Source organism: Gymnoscopelus braueri (genome assembly GCF_963280865.1).
Source record: "Gymnoscopelus braueri genome assembly, chromosome: 6".
Taxonomy (NCBI): domain Eukaryota; kingdom Metazoa; phylum Chordata; class Actinopteri; order Myctophiformes; family Myctophidae; genus Gymnoscopelus; species Gymnoscopelus braueri.
Window position 1 is genome coordinate 49,057,911 of NC_137607.1, and position 11,636 is coordinate 49,069,546.

At 42.0% G+C, this 11,636-nt stretch overlaps 1 pseudogene across 1 annotated transcript in view; it reads left to right on the plus strand.

Annotated features, from left to right (window-relative positions):
- The window catches only part of LOC308086988 (ephrin type-B receptor 1-like), a 68,303-nt pseudogene that overhangs the window by 24,608 nt on the left and 32,059 nt on the right, over positions 1-11,636 (plus strand). Inside the window, exons 4-7 of the transcript in view lie at positions 1,603-1,633; positions 3,820-3,977; positions 8,312-8,576; positions 11,031-11,106. The product of the transcript in view is annotated as an ephrin type-B receptor 1-like (transcript). The remainder of the gene's footprint in view (positions 1-1,602; positions 1,634-3,819; positions 3,978-8,311; positions 8,577-11,030; positions 11,107-11,636) is intronic.

Genomic DNA, 11,636 nt, shown 5'->3' on the forward strand with positions numbered 1-11,636 from the left:
ACACACACACACACACACACACACACACAGGGACACAATTTGTCCCTCTAGACTAATGCATAATTTATAGTTCATCGTATGGCTGCGTCGCTTGCCAAAAATAACATATTTTTTATGTGCGTCAGGATGGTTACTTCAAAATCAATTATCTTCGTCAAGCGGCGCGGTTGTAGAACGAAATATAAATTAGGCTTAACTCTCTCTCTCTCTCTCTCTCTCTCTCTCTCTTTAAATAAGCATGCACAACATCAACAGCTTGGAATACTCTTGACAGCTGGACAGGTAAAGATGGAGCAGAGAGAGAGCGTGCGAGGTTAGACATAATGGATAGATAGAGAGAGAGAGCGAGACTTGTGTTACCATGGTGACATACACCCATGTGTATGAGCAAGGTTGTTGAATAGATGACCTTGGCGTACCAGATGTCTACAGTCCTATTCACACACACACACACACGCGCACACACACACACACACACACACACACACACACACACACACACACACACACACACACACACACACACACACACACACACACACACACACACACACACACACACACACACACACACACACACACACACACACACACACACACACACACACACACACACACGCAAGCAGGCACGCAAGGTTGTCAAGCCAATGACAGTTCACGGGCAACAAAGAGAGGAGAATGTGTGGAACTCTTAGTCAGGATGAAGAGACAGATGGAGAGAAACATAATGATGGTTGGCAGGCAGACAGACAGTGGGGAAACGTGGACATCTTTCTCTTCCTGTCATTATAGGGAACATTTTTCAAAAATCCCCCCGAGAAACGTTAACAAAAATTCCTAAATTGTTCCACCATTAAAAAAATAGTAAAAATAGCTCTACGGGGTCATGTGGTGAGGTCAAGAGGTCAGTCCGATCCCCCGGTTTCCTCCTGCTTGCTCGATGTCTTTGAGCAAGACACTTAAATCCTGGAATAAACGTTTGCTCTGGTGACAGTGTGTCTGGTGACAGTGTTGTTTTTTTTAGTTTTAGTCATATTTTAGGCATCTGAAATGTTTGAGTTTTTGTCTTGTTTTAGTCGACTAAATATCATAATATTATAGTCGACTAAACCTACAGTTGATTTAGTCGACTATAATGTATTTTGGCGGTGCCTTGATGGCGCGTCGTAATGCTGATTTTACACTTGGTTGCGCTCTGAAAATAGCCGATCTACAAGCTCGCAACTCGTCGCAGCGCGACGCGTTGTGAGCTCGTAGATCGGCTAATTTCAGAGCGCAACACCCGAGCACAACCAAACATGAAATGACTCATAGCTTAGTTTTTTTATTTAGTTTTTATCTAGTTTTCATCAGTGAAAAAAAGGTAGTCGACGAACATTTTTCGTCATAGTTTTAGTCAAAGAAATCAACCCTGGTGACAGAGCAGTGTTGTTTGTGTTCTTCTCTCACTGCTTCTGTTCTTAAGTCTTATTTTCATTGACTCACTGTCAAACTTTCTTTTTTTAAATACTATTTTTGCACATGGCCTACTTACCCGCCCCCCCCCCCCCTCCCTTGTCTTACAACAGCATGACTTTACGTTGGATGTCCTGTTCCTTTCAGGCATTTAGCTTGTCATCCAGCACAACTCAAGGTGCAAATAGCCAATAGCATTCATTTGAACCAGTAAAAACGTAAAAGTGCAAGAGATGGCAGAATCGTGCCGAGATCCTATAACTAAATCCAGAAAATAACATCAAAGTGCCTCATTTTGTTTTACTCAGCCATTTGACAGCCTGTAGTTAAATCTCTCTCTCCTTTCACCATCTTCTTTTCCTACACAGCGTTTTCCATCCTTAAAGGGATAGTTCACCCCCAAAATGACTTTTTCTGATTAGTCACCCCATGGAGACTTGAATTCATGGATATTTTTTTGTTTTTGTCGCATTCCTAAGCCAATAATCTGATGACCGGCAGCGGTTCCGGTATAGGAGACACAAAGAGTCTCCTTTGTGTCTCCTACCGGAACCGCTGCCTACCGGTCCGCTGGTCATCAAATTAGTGGATTAGGAAAGCGACAAAACAAAACATCCATGTCCATCTCCATGGGATGACTAATCGATGGAGAAAAAAAACAAAGATTGGGGTGAACTATCTATTTTACCCATTGAGACCTGGAACGCATCTGTGTCACTTTTTGATTTGAGTTAAAAAGCATTATTTTACACTTTGGCTATTCAAAAATAGCAGATATACAAGCTCATAGCACGACACCGAGTGCCATGCTACGAGCTTGTAGATCTGCTATTTTTGAAAAAATCGTGAAAATCCTTTTATTTATTTATTTATCTTTTTATATATTTGTATAATTTAAAGCAAACACTTTTAACTAAAATCTTTGCTTCTGGGGGTCCCTGGAACAAAACATTTTCAGATGGGGGTCGGCGACCAAATACATATCATTTTGGGGGTCCTTGACATGAAAAAGTTTGAGCACCACAGATATAGAAACATATGTTTTTTCAGAATACTGTTGGGATTTAGAAGACATTTGTAGAATCGGCTTCAGGTCTTAATAGGTTAATATACAGTGTTCACATTGATTCTAAAAGAGGAAAGTACAGGTATACAGGTAGCCTATATACACTGTATAGACTACCTGTATACCTGTATACAGGTTCCACTGCCAGGAACACATGTCCAGCCTCAAACTTTGAGTAAAGTTTGTATTCAATTCAGACAGTAAATCAACACATACTGTACAGACAGTTATAGGAATGTAATGTTTGAAGTGAAGGTAACACACTGCAGTCTGCAGCTGAGAATTGGGGCATTGAAGAGCTGAATCCTCAGGAGAAAATGCAAAATGTAGGCAGGTAAATTAGTAACAGTCAGTCAACTGCTTATCTTTAAAGGGATCTTGAACAAACCACTTAATAACATCCCCAGCAGTATCCCGCAGTAGACAAATGCACGAGTAGTGCTGGGCAGCATTGTCTAATTGTACGGTAGTAGCAAAGGCCCTCCGTGGATATGTACAGCAAAGGCTTTTATGCCTTTATAGAGATAGATAGGACAGTAGACTGACGGAAATGGGGAGAGAGATGAGGAGTGACACGCGGCAAAGGTCGTCGGGAACGGGATTCGAACCCGCGGCCCGCTGTCAGGCTGACATTGCAGCCTAGGGTGCCTGGACCGCCACGCTGCGGCCCAGGCCAGGTACAGCAATGTTAATGGTTAAAAAAACTCATGCTGTTATTTGTTATTGCTGCTATGTAGGACTCTCTTAGATCATTAAAAAATGTATATATATATAAGTAGCCTAGTTGAATGTTCATTTGTGTATTTGTTATGTTTGTATTATATTGTTTTTATGTTTGGGGACTATACGGATGGAAAAGGGCTTATAGCTAAATCTGGCATATTTACATAAAATCATGTACAGAGGATAATGTCACGATGATGTGCATTGTCCCTTCCAAATAAACAAATATAGTAAAGTAAAGTAGGACAATAGTCAGTACACAGTAAAATCCTGAGTGTTAATTTACCCATTTGACTCAAACTGACTCTAACTCTGTACAAATGGACCCTTAGCTTACAGGCCCATTTTGGTTACATTTGTACAGTCTCAGACATCATTTAACACCAAGGATTTTGCCGTGTATTTATCATTGGGACAAACTCACTTGAATAAGAATCAGTGAACCGAATCTTTTAATGCCCCAGATTTATCTGATTGTAACCTTACCAGTCCCTGAAATGGAAACCCTCAATCCCCCCAGTGTCCTTTATCTCCAGACTAAACCACCCTGTGCTGTTTTCTCTCTCTCCACACAGCTTGTCCTCAGGGCACCTTTAAGTCTGCCCAAGGAGCAGGCCTGTGCCAGCAGTGCCCGCTGTACAGCCGCTCCACCGTGGAGGCCGCTGACCCTCTGTGGCTGCCGCAACGGCTACTACCGCGGAGGACATGGACAAACCGGAGGACGCCTGCACCAGTGAGTCTCTCAACTTTTTACCTCTCTCAACCCATGTGCCCTGAAAACCAGTGGTGGAAAAAGTACTCAAATGTTTTACTTCAGTAAGAGTGTCAATACTGCAATGTAGAAGTACTCTGTTACAAGTCCGGAATTAAAAATCCACTTGAGTAAAAGTACAAAAGTATTGCTATCAAAATGTACTTAAAGTACTGAATGTATGTTTGAAAATAGTAGATCTTCAAGGTCTACAACGTATAGACAATTGGAAATACTCAAAATTGCACAGTACTTGAGTAAATGTCCTTAGTTATTTTACACCACTGCCGAAAACAGCCGATCTACAAGCCCACGGCATATATCGCGGCGCCACAACGTTTTGAGCGGCGGAAAACAACCATGTTTTAGAGCAGAGGGAGAGCGCTACGTTTCCGCTGCAGCTACAGCGGTATAGGGTTTGACAAAACGCTGCCGTTCCGCTGCCCCAGAGAGATGGTGAAAGTAGGTTGAGACATGAATCAGCTCCGTCTGTCTCTTCCACGCAGATTCATCCGCACACATGGAAGTGTGCGGATATGTGTGTGTGTGTGTGTGTGTGTGTGTGTGGTGTGTGTGTGTGTGTGTGTGTGTGTGTGTGTGTGTGTGTGTGTGTGTGTGTGTGTGTGTGTGTGTGTGTGTGTGTGTGTGTGTGTGTGTGTGTGTGTGTGTATGTATGTATGTATGTATGTATGTATGTATGTGTGTGTGTGTGTGTGTGTGTGTGTGTGTGTGTGTGTGTGTGTGTGTGTGTGTGTGTGCATGTGCATGCATCTAAATGACCTGGATACGACAGTGTCAGTGCGGGGTGGGGGGGGGGTACATTTTGTATTCATTCATACTGTAGATGGGTCAATAAGACAGTGTTTTAGATTCATGAATGGACCTCCCAGGAAAAGTCAAAAATAATATCTCTAAAGTGTCAATGGAAGCCGGCTGATGCCGTCTCGCCACTGTCAATGTATTCAGCCTGGTCCCAGTTTCCTGCATCTGCATCGGCCACTTTTAGGGTAACCATCAACTTTGTTATTCGTTGACTGGGGTTCCCCAGGAGTCTGTAATTGGCCCTCTCCGTGTATTCCCTCCACACCAAATCTCTTTGCCGAAAATACAACGGTTCACTACACGGCGCATCGTGAGTTTGTAGATCCGCTGTTTGCCTATTTTTGCCAATTATGACCCAGAATCTGAACTCTATATCGTCTCTACTCGGTCAACTAAATCACTGCAAATCTGTGTTCCTTCCTGTATATTTACCTACAGGAGCATATCACGGTCCATATACTATACTGTCATGAACGGTATATTCCAGCTGCTATGCTCATGCACCTTATTGTACATAATGTTTGGATGGATAGCTATGTGTAAATATGTAGATATACCTTGTTGTCTTTTTTCATTCCCCCCCCCCCCCCCCCCCCCCTCTTTATTTTTTTTCCTTTGTCTTTCTGGAAACAATCAAAACGATGGAGCTTGCACAAAAACACATTTCACCCATTGTTTCACACCTCTAAACCTGTGATGTGACAATAAAGATGATTCAGATTGTGATTCTGATACGGTAGAATTCGACAAAAATTTCAGTTCTCACGTGACATCAGGAATATAGGACTGTGAAAAAGATTGGCACGTAACTCCAATATAAAGTATTTTCTATGTACTATTGGAGGTAAACTCTAACCGACAATCAGTTTAGTGACACGGAACAGTGAACTCTCACTGTGGATGCCTGTCTGACAGAAAATCGAATTGCATCAGCAACCAAGTGTGCGTGTGTGTGTGTGTGCGTGCGTGCGTGCATGTGTGCTTGCTTGCAAGCGTACGTGTGTGCGTGCGACTGCACCTGCGTGCTTGCGTGCATGCGAGCGTACGTGCGTGCTTGCGTGTCTTTGAAGTAGCATAGTGGAGGAAAAAAAGCCTGGGAAACTTCTTGTTAAAATGGGTTCATCACTCATCACTCTTTTTCTGACCTGCCATCTTAACAAGAAGAGCAGTATTTGGCTGGACCATGGCCGTACAAAGGGTTTTTATACATGTCACGGTTGAATGTCAGTTTCTTCTTCAAATTTCCCCTTTAAATATGGCTGACAGACAGACAGACTGACAGGGAAGGTAATAGTGTGCCAGGTGGAGTGAATCATTAAAAGCTCCTCTGTCTACTGCCTAGTTAGAACATTGTGTGCCGAACGCCAGTTCCCCAGTCCAATATCACTGTAATACTAGCTGAATACTATACAGACACACTGAGAACTCTGCTGCTGTTGTAACAGTCTTTAGAGGACCATACTGTACATGTAATTATCTAGACATAGCTTCGACCATCCATCGTTTTGTCAATCCATAAGCCAGGTTTTACACTATTATTCATGGCTCTCGTTTTAATGGGAGTCTCCTGGCATTATGGAATTGACTTCTGCTTCGACCTCTCATAACATTATCAGTATCACCCCAACTCTAGCATCCGGTTGTACACAAAAGTGTTTGCTTGGCATTTCCAAACACAAAGTATAAGCACCTACAGTACCATTTTCCAATACCGTTAACTGGCAACTCAGTTCTACTGCTTCAGGACTGTTCTGCTCACACCTCGACGCTATATAGACTAAACTAAACTAAACAATAATGGTTAGGTGGGAAAGGGTCCTTAATATTGTACATGTGCCCAGCGAGTGTTCCCTGCAAATCCACTCCCTCACACACGCCACTCTTCACAGATGTTAAGGATGCTACATCTGAGATGTAGCATCCTTCTGCGTTCATGTATCTCACAGTGTCTGTTCCCACAGAATCACGTGTGTCACACACTGTTCATTCCCACTTGAATCTCATCAGTTCCAAGGTGAATCTCATTTGGCATGATGAGTTCTGAGTCACCAATCTCATGACATCACTCGTACTCACTAATGCTTGAAATGCCAGAACACCAATCAGCTGGCTCGTGGCGGGGGGGCTTCAGAGGTGCGCTCCCCCACTTCTAAAATTAGCACTACAACACTGATTGTGTGGCTTGTGACGATTGGGTCCAATATTTAGTTCAGAGACCATGGGGTTAAAGAATGGTTCAGAAGCTGTGTTCACATTCACTCTTCCATTGGAAATAATAGACTCCAATCTGCTTCCGCTCTCCTAAAAAGGCGGCCACCTACTTCACGCAGATACAGGAAATAAACTGGAGATGGAGCATGTCTTTCTTTTTTTTTGTATTGGCTGGGAAAATGAATGGAAATGGGTACATGGCACCTTCTGGAAACCTGGGGCTACAGTGACGCACAGACTAGACTAGAGTATATTGGCTAAACGTCATTGCATGACGAATGATGAAGTCATCGTGGACATTTTCATTTTGTTCGTAATTCAGTCTTTTCTTCAGGGACTATTCATGGCTAGATGCCTCAATTCCATCAATCGAGCATCAATCAATAATTCTTCACAATGATATTTAGTGTATTGAATTACTTATCTCAAGCGAGTTTCAAGTATCTGCAAGTTGATTTTCATACCAGAATCCAATGGTTTCCTCGAAAATCAAACAAACCACGCTATGCTTTGGAAAATGGTTGGCAGTAATGTCAAGAACCGTTCACATCTGCGAGGTAACTGACAACACGTAAACGGTTGGGAATAAAGAAACATGAATCATGTTACACACATGAAAAATACATGATCCAATACTCGACAATTTTGAAGAGAAAACACAGATTTGGACTGTGTTCTCCCTATTTTTCACTTACTCTCTGTCTGTCTCACTCCACCTCAACCAGTGGTGGAAAAGGTACTGACATTTTTTACTTAAGTAAAAGTATCAATACTGCAATGTAGAAATACTCTGTTACAAGTAAAAGTCCAGAATTCAAAATGTACTTGAGTAAAAGTACAAAAGTATTGGTATCAAAATGTACTTAACGTACCAAAAGTACGAAGTAGCTACTCATTGTGCAGAATGTCCCATTTCACCCGTTTTCAATGTATAAAAATCTTTTGAAAATAGCAAATCTACAAGCTCACAATGCATCACATCAAAATGTATATAGGGCTGGTTAATGTATGTTTTGTAATAATAATCAAAATCTACAAAGTAACTAGTAACTAAAGTTTTCAATAATTGCAGTGGAGTAAAAGTACAATATTTGCCTCTGAGATGTAGTAAAAGTAATGAAAACAGGAAATACTCCAGTTAAGTAAAAGTACCTCAAGCACTTGAGTACAATGTACTTAGTTACTTTACACCACTGTCCTCAACTTCCTTGTTCTGCATGTTTCTGTCTGTCTGTCTGTCTGTCTGTCTGTATGTCTGTCTGTCTGTCTGTCTGTCTGTCCAGGCGTTCCCTCAGCGCCTCGCAACGTGGTGTCGGTCGTCAACGAGACCTCCGTGATGCTGGAGTGGCACTCTCCCGGGACACCGGTCACCGTGACGACCTGGCCTACAACGTCCTGTGTCGGCGCTGCCGCAGCGGCGAGCGGCGGGCGTGCCAGCCATGTGACGACAGCGGCGTGGCCTTTTCTCCGGGCAGGCAGGGGTTAAAGGAGACGCGGGTGGAGATCAGCAAGCTGTGGGCCCACACGCCCTACACCTTCCACATACAGGTTAGGAGATGTATTATCTTTATTACGTAACATTTGATAATGTGGCCAATTTGGTATTAAAGGGATAGTTCACCCAAAAAACTTGGGTGAACTACTTTTTTTCTATCGATTAGTCACCCCATGGAGACTTGAATTCATGGATATTTTTTTGTTTTTGTCGCATTCCTAAGCCAATAATTTGATGACCAGCGGACCGGTAGGCAGCGGTTCGGCAGGAGACACAAAGGAGAACTCTTTGTGTCTCCTACCGGAACCGCTGCCGGTCATCAAATTATTGGCTTAGGAATGCGACAAAAGAAAATATATATCCATGAATTCAAGTCTCCATGGGGTGACTAATCGATAGAAAAAAAGACTTTGGGGGTGAACTATCCCTTTAAAAAGGTCTTAAAAGTATTTAAATTGTAACTTTAGAAATGCTGTATACACTTAGACTGTATGTTGGTTTGTTTACTGTGGAGAGAGAAAACAATATTGGACATTAATCTAATCATCTGGGGGACCCCCCCCCCCCATAATAATTTCCCAATTTGGGAACCACTGGTGTAGAACACTTGAATGATCCCATTAAATCTTAACAGCTTAATCTCTTCAAACACAGATGTTCCAACTGTGCAAAGTCCTGCAACTGGATGACAAATAAATGATAAATCATTAACAAAGACAGTTGGAGTTAAAGGAGTACTTCACCCATTTGAAACGTATAATTAGTCCTCACTAATGCTCATAATAAGATGGCATACTGTCATTTGAGGTGGACAGTTGCCTACCGATGACATCATCAGTGGGGATTCCAAGTTAATGCTGTCTCTTCCTGGACATTAGGCATGCTGAAATAGAAGCCTTTGTTCTTGCATCAATTAAAAAGTATATGTTTGTAATCTTGTAAGAAATGACCACTAATGATGTTGTTGGTGAGCAGGTTTGAGAGTAGTAGAGTTAGAGTAGACAGAAATGGTGCCATAATGTACATTAGTGAGGACCAATAATATGAAGATAAGGTTGAAAACGTAATGAAGATTTGTATTTGAGAATTTCCAAAAGGGCTTAATGGGGTTAAGAGGTTATTCAGCCTGTAAGAGAAGCCTGTGACAACACATTGCCTGGGGCAAAATATTTTATGTATATACTGTATACTGTATTACTGGAAAACTATAGTCTTGTCTTTAGTCTGCTAATTTAGAGTACAGGGAATTGCAGCAGAACACCATATTGAGATGGTAGCCATACATACATAACGTAACATAACACACAAAATATTTAACAATCTGCATTTAAAAAATAAGCTTCTTCACATTTCAAAATGATGGACACAAACATTGTTTTATCTATCTTGAAGTTATGGTTAAAGGTCTAATATGGAAGGCCTATATTTTTTTGCTCGTAAAAGAGCTTGAGCTCATCATACTGTACAATGATGGGCAGTATATGTATGTTATTGTCTCCGCCAGGCCGAAAGGCATTTTTTTATATTGCTCCTTCAGATTTTATCCAAATTTCACGCAATCGGTACACATGATCTCTATAGTCATGTGATCAAGACGGATCTGTTTGATTTTTCATATTCCATCCTGATTGGCTAAGATTGACATCTAAACTTTGCAGGAGTGGCCCGTTTTGAACAAAATGCCGCAAATCATGAACGCAGCGTCCGCTTGTGCTCCGAGGAGCACCTTTTCTAGTTTGTACTGTGGTGCATGAAGCCTTTAATAAACTATAGTGACGGTTTGTATTTCTTTGAAAAATTGGAGGAAAACTGTATTTCGGTTTAGATATGACTAGTCTAGCCTAGTGGATCTGAAACAAATCATACAGTGCTTTGATTGGCTCCAAATCCAACCGAATTCAGTCAGATATATCGTGCGGTTCTTCCACCATGATGGTAACAGTTTATACCGGGCACTGCTCCAGCACTGGGACAGAGTGAACAAAGTGTAATGAGGTGTGGAGCAGGGGTCTGGGCAGCCAGACTACATATCGCCTCTGTCGGGCAGAAACCTCTTATCTCCATATTTTAACTCTTTGCGTTTTTTCGCAAATTAACGCCCTACTTGTCCATGCTAGAGCATCACACAAAAGCATCAAAAGTAGCAGATCTACAAGCTCGAAACGCGGTGCAAAGCGACGCGTTTCAAGCTTGTAGATCTGCTACTTTTAATATATATATTTTTTTTAATCCTGAAAAGTTACAGTTTTGGACATATGAGGTTTCCATTCGACAGAGACGATATAAAAGTTGCTTGTGATTATTTTTTACCAGCAAGCAAGGTCTGCCCTCAAATATTGGTGCATATAAAGCCTTAATTGAAAACGAGGTTGTGCTTGTTAAAGATGACAATAACTATTTGTGTTACAATCTTTAAAGTGGAATTATTGACCGGTTAACTTTGCATGCTAAGTATGGACTGTTCATTTATTATGTGGAATGTTTTTTTATTTTTTTATTTCATGCAGGCAGTAAATGGAGTATCAAACAAAAGCCCTTACCCGGCACAGCAGCTGTCAATCAACATTACGACCAATCAAGCTGGTGAGTGGAACGTACCAGTCCAGTGTGTGTGTCTCTGTGTGTGTGTGTGTGTGTGTGTGTGTGTGTGTGTGTGTGTGTGTGTGTGTGTGTGTGTGTGTGTGTGTGTGTGTGTGTCTGTGTGTGTCTGTCTGTGTGTGTGTGTGTGTGTGTGTCTGTGTGTGTGTCTGTGTGTGTGTGTGTGTGTGTGTGTGTGTGTGTGTGTGTGTGTGTGTGTGTGTGTGTGTGTGTGTGTGTGTGTGTCTGTGTGTGTGTGTGTGTGTGTGTGTGTGTGTGTGTGTGTGTGTGTGTGTATTGATGTGCACCTGAGCCTGTGTGTGCGTAGTACAATACAGTGTGCTACAAACAATGTCACAGTGGATTCAAAGGGAGGCTAACGACTGGGAGAGGAGAGGAGGTTTCAGAGGGAGGTGATGGCTTGGAGACAGTGGTGGAAAGTAACCAAGTACATTTACTCAAGTACTGTACAATTCTGAGCTACTTTTACTTTACTGGAGTATGTCCAAATCTCAATACTTTTACTTCTACTCCAC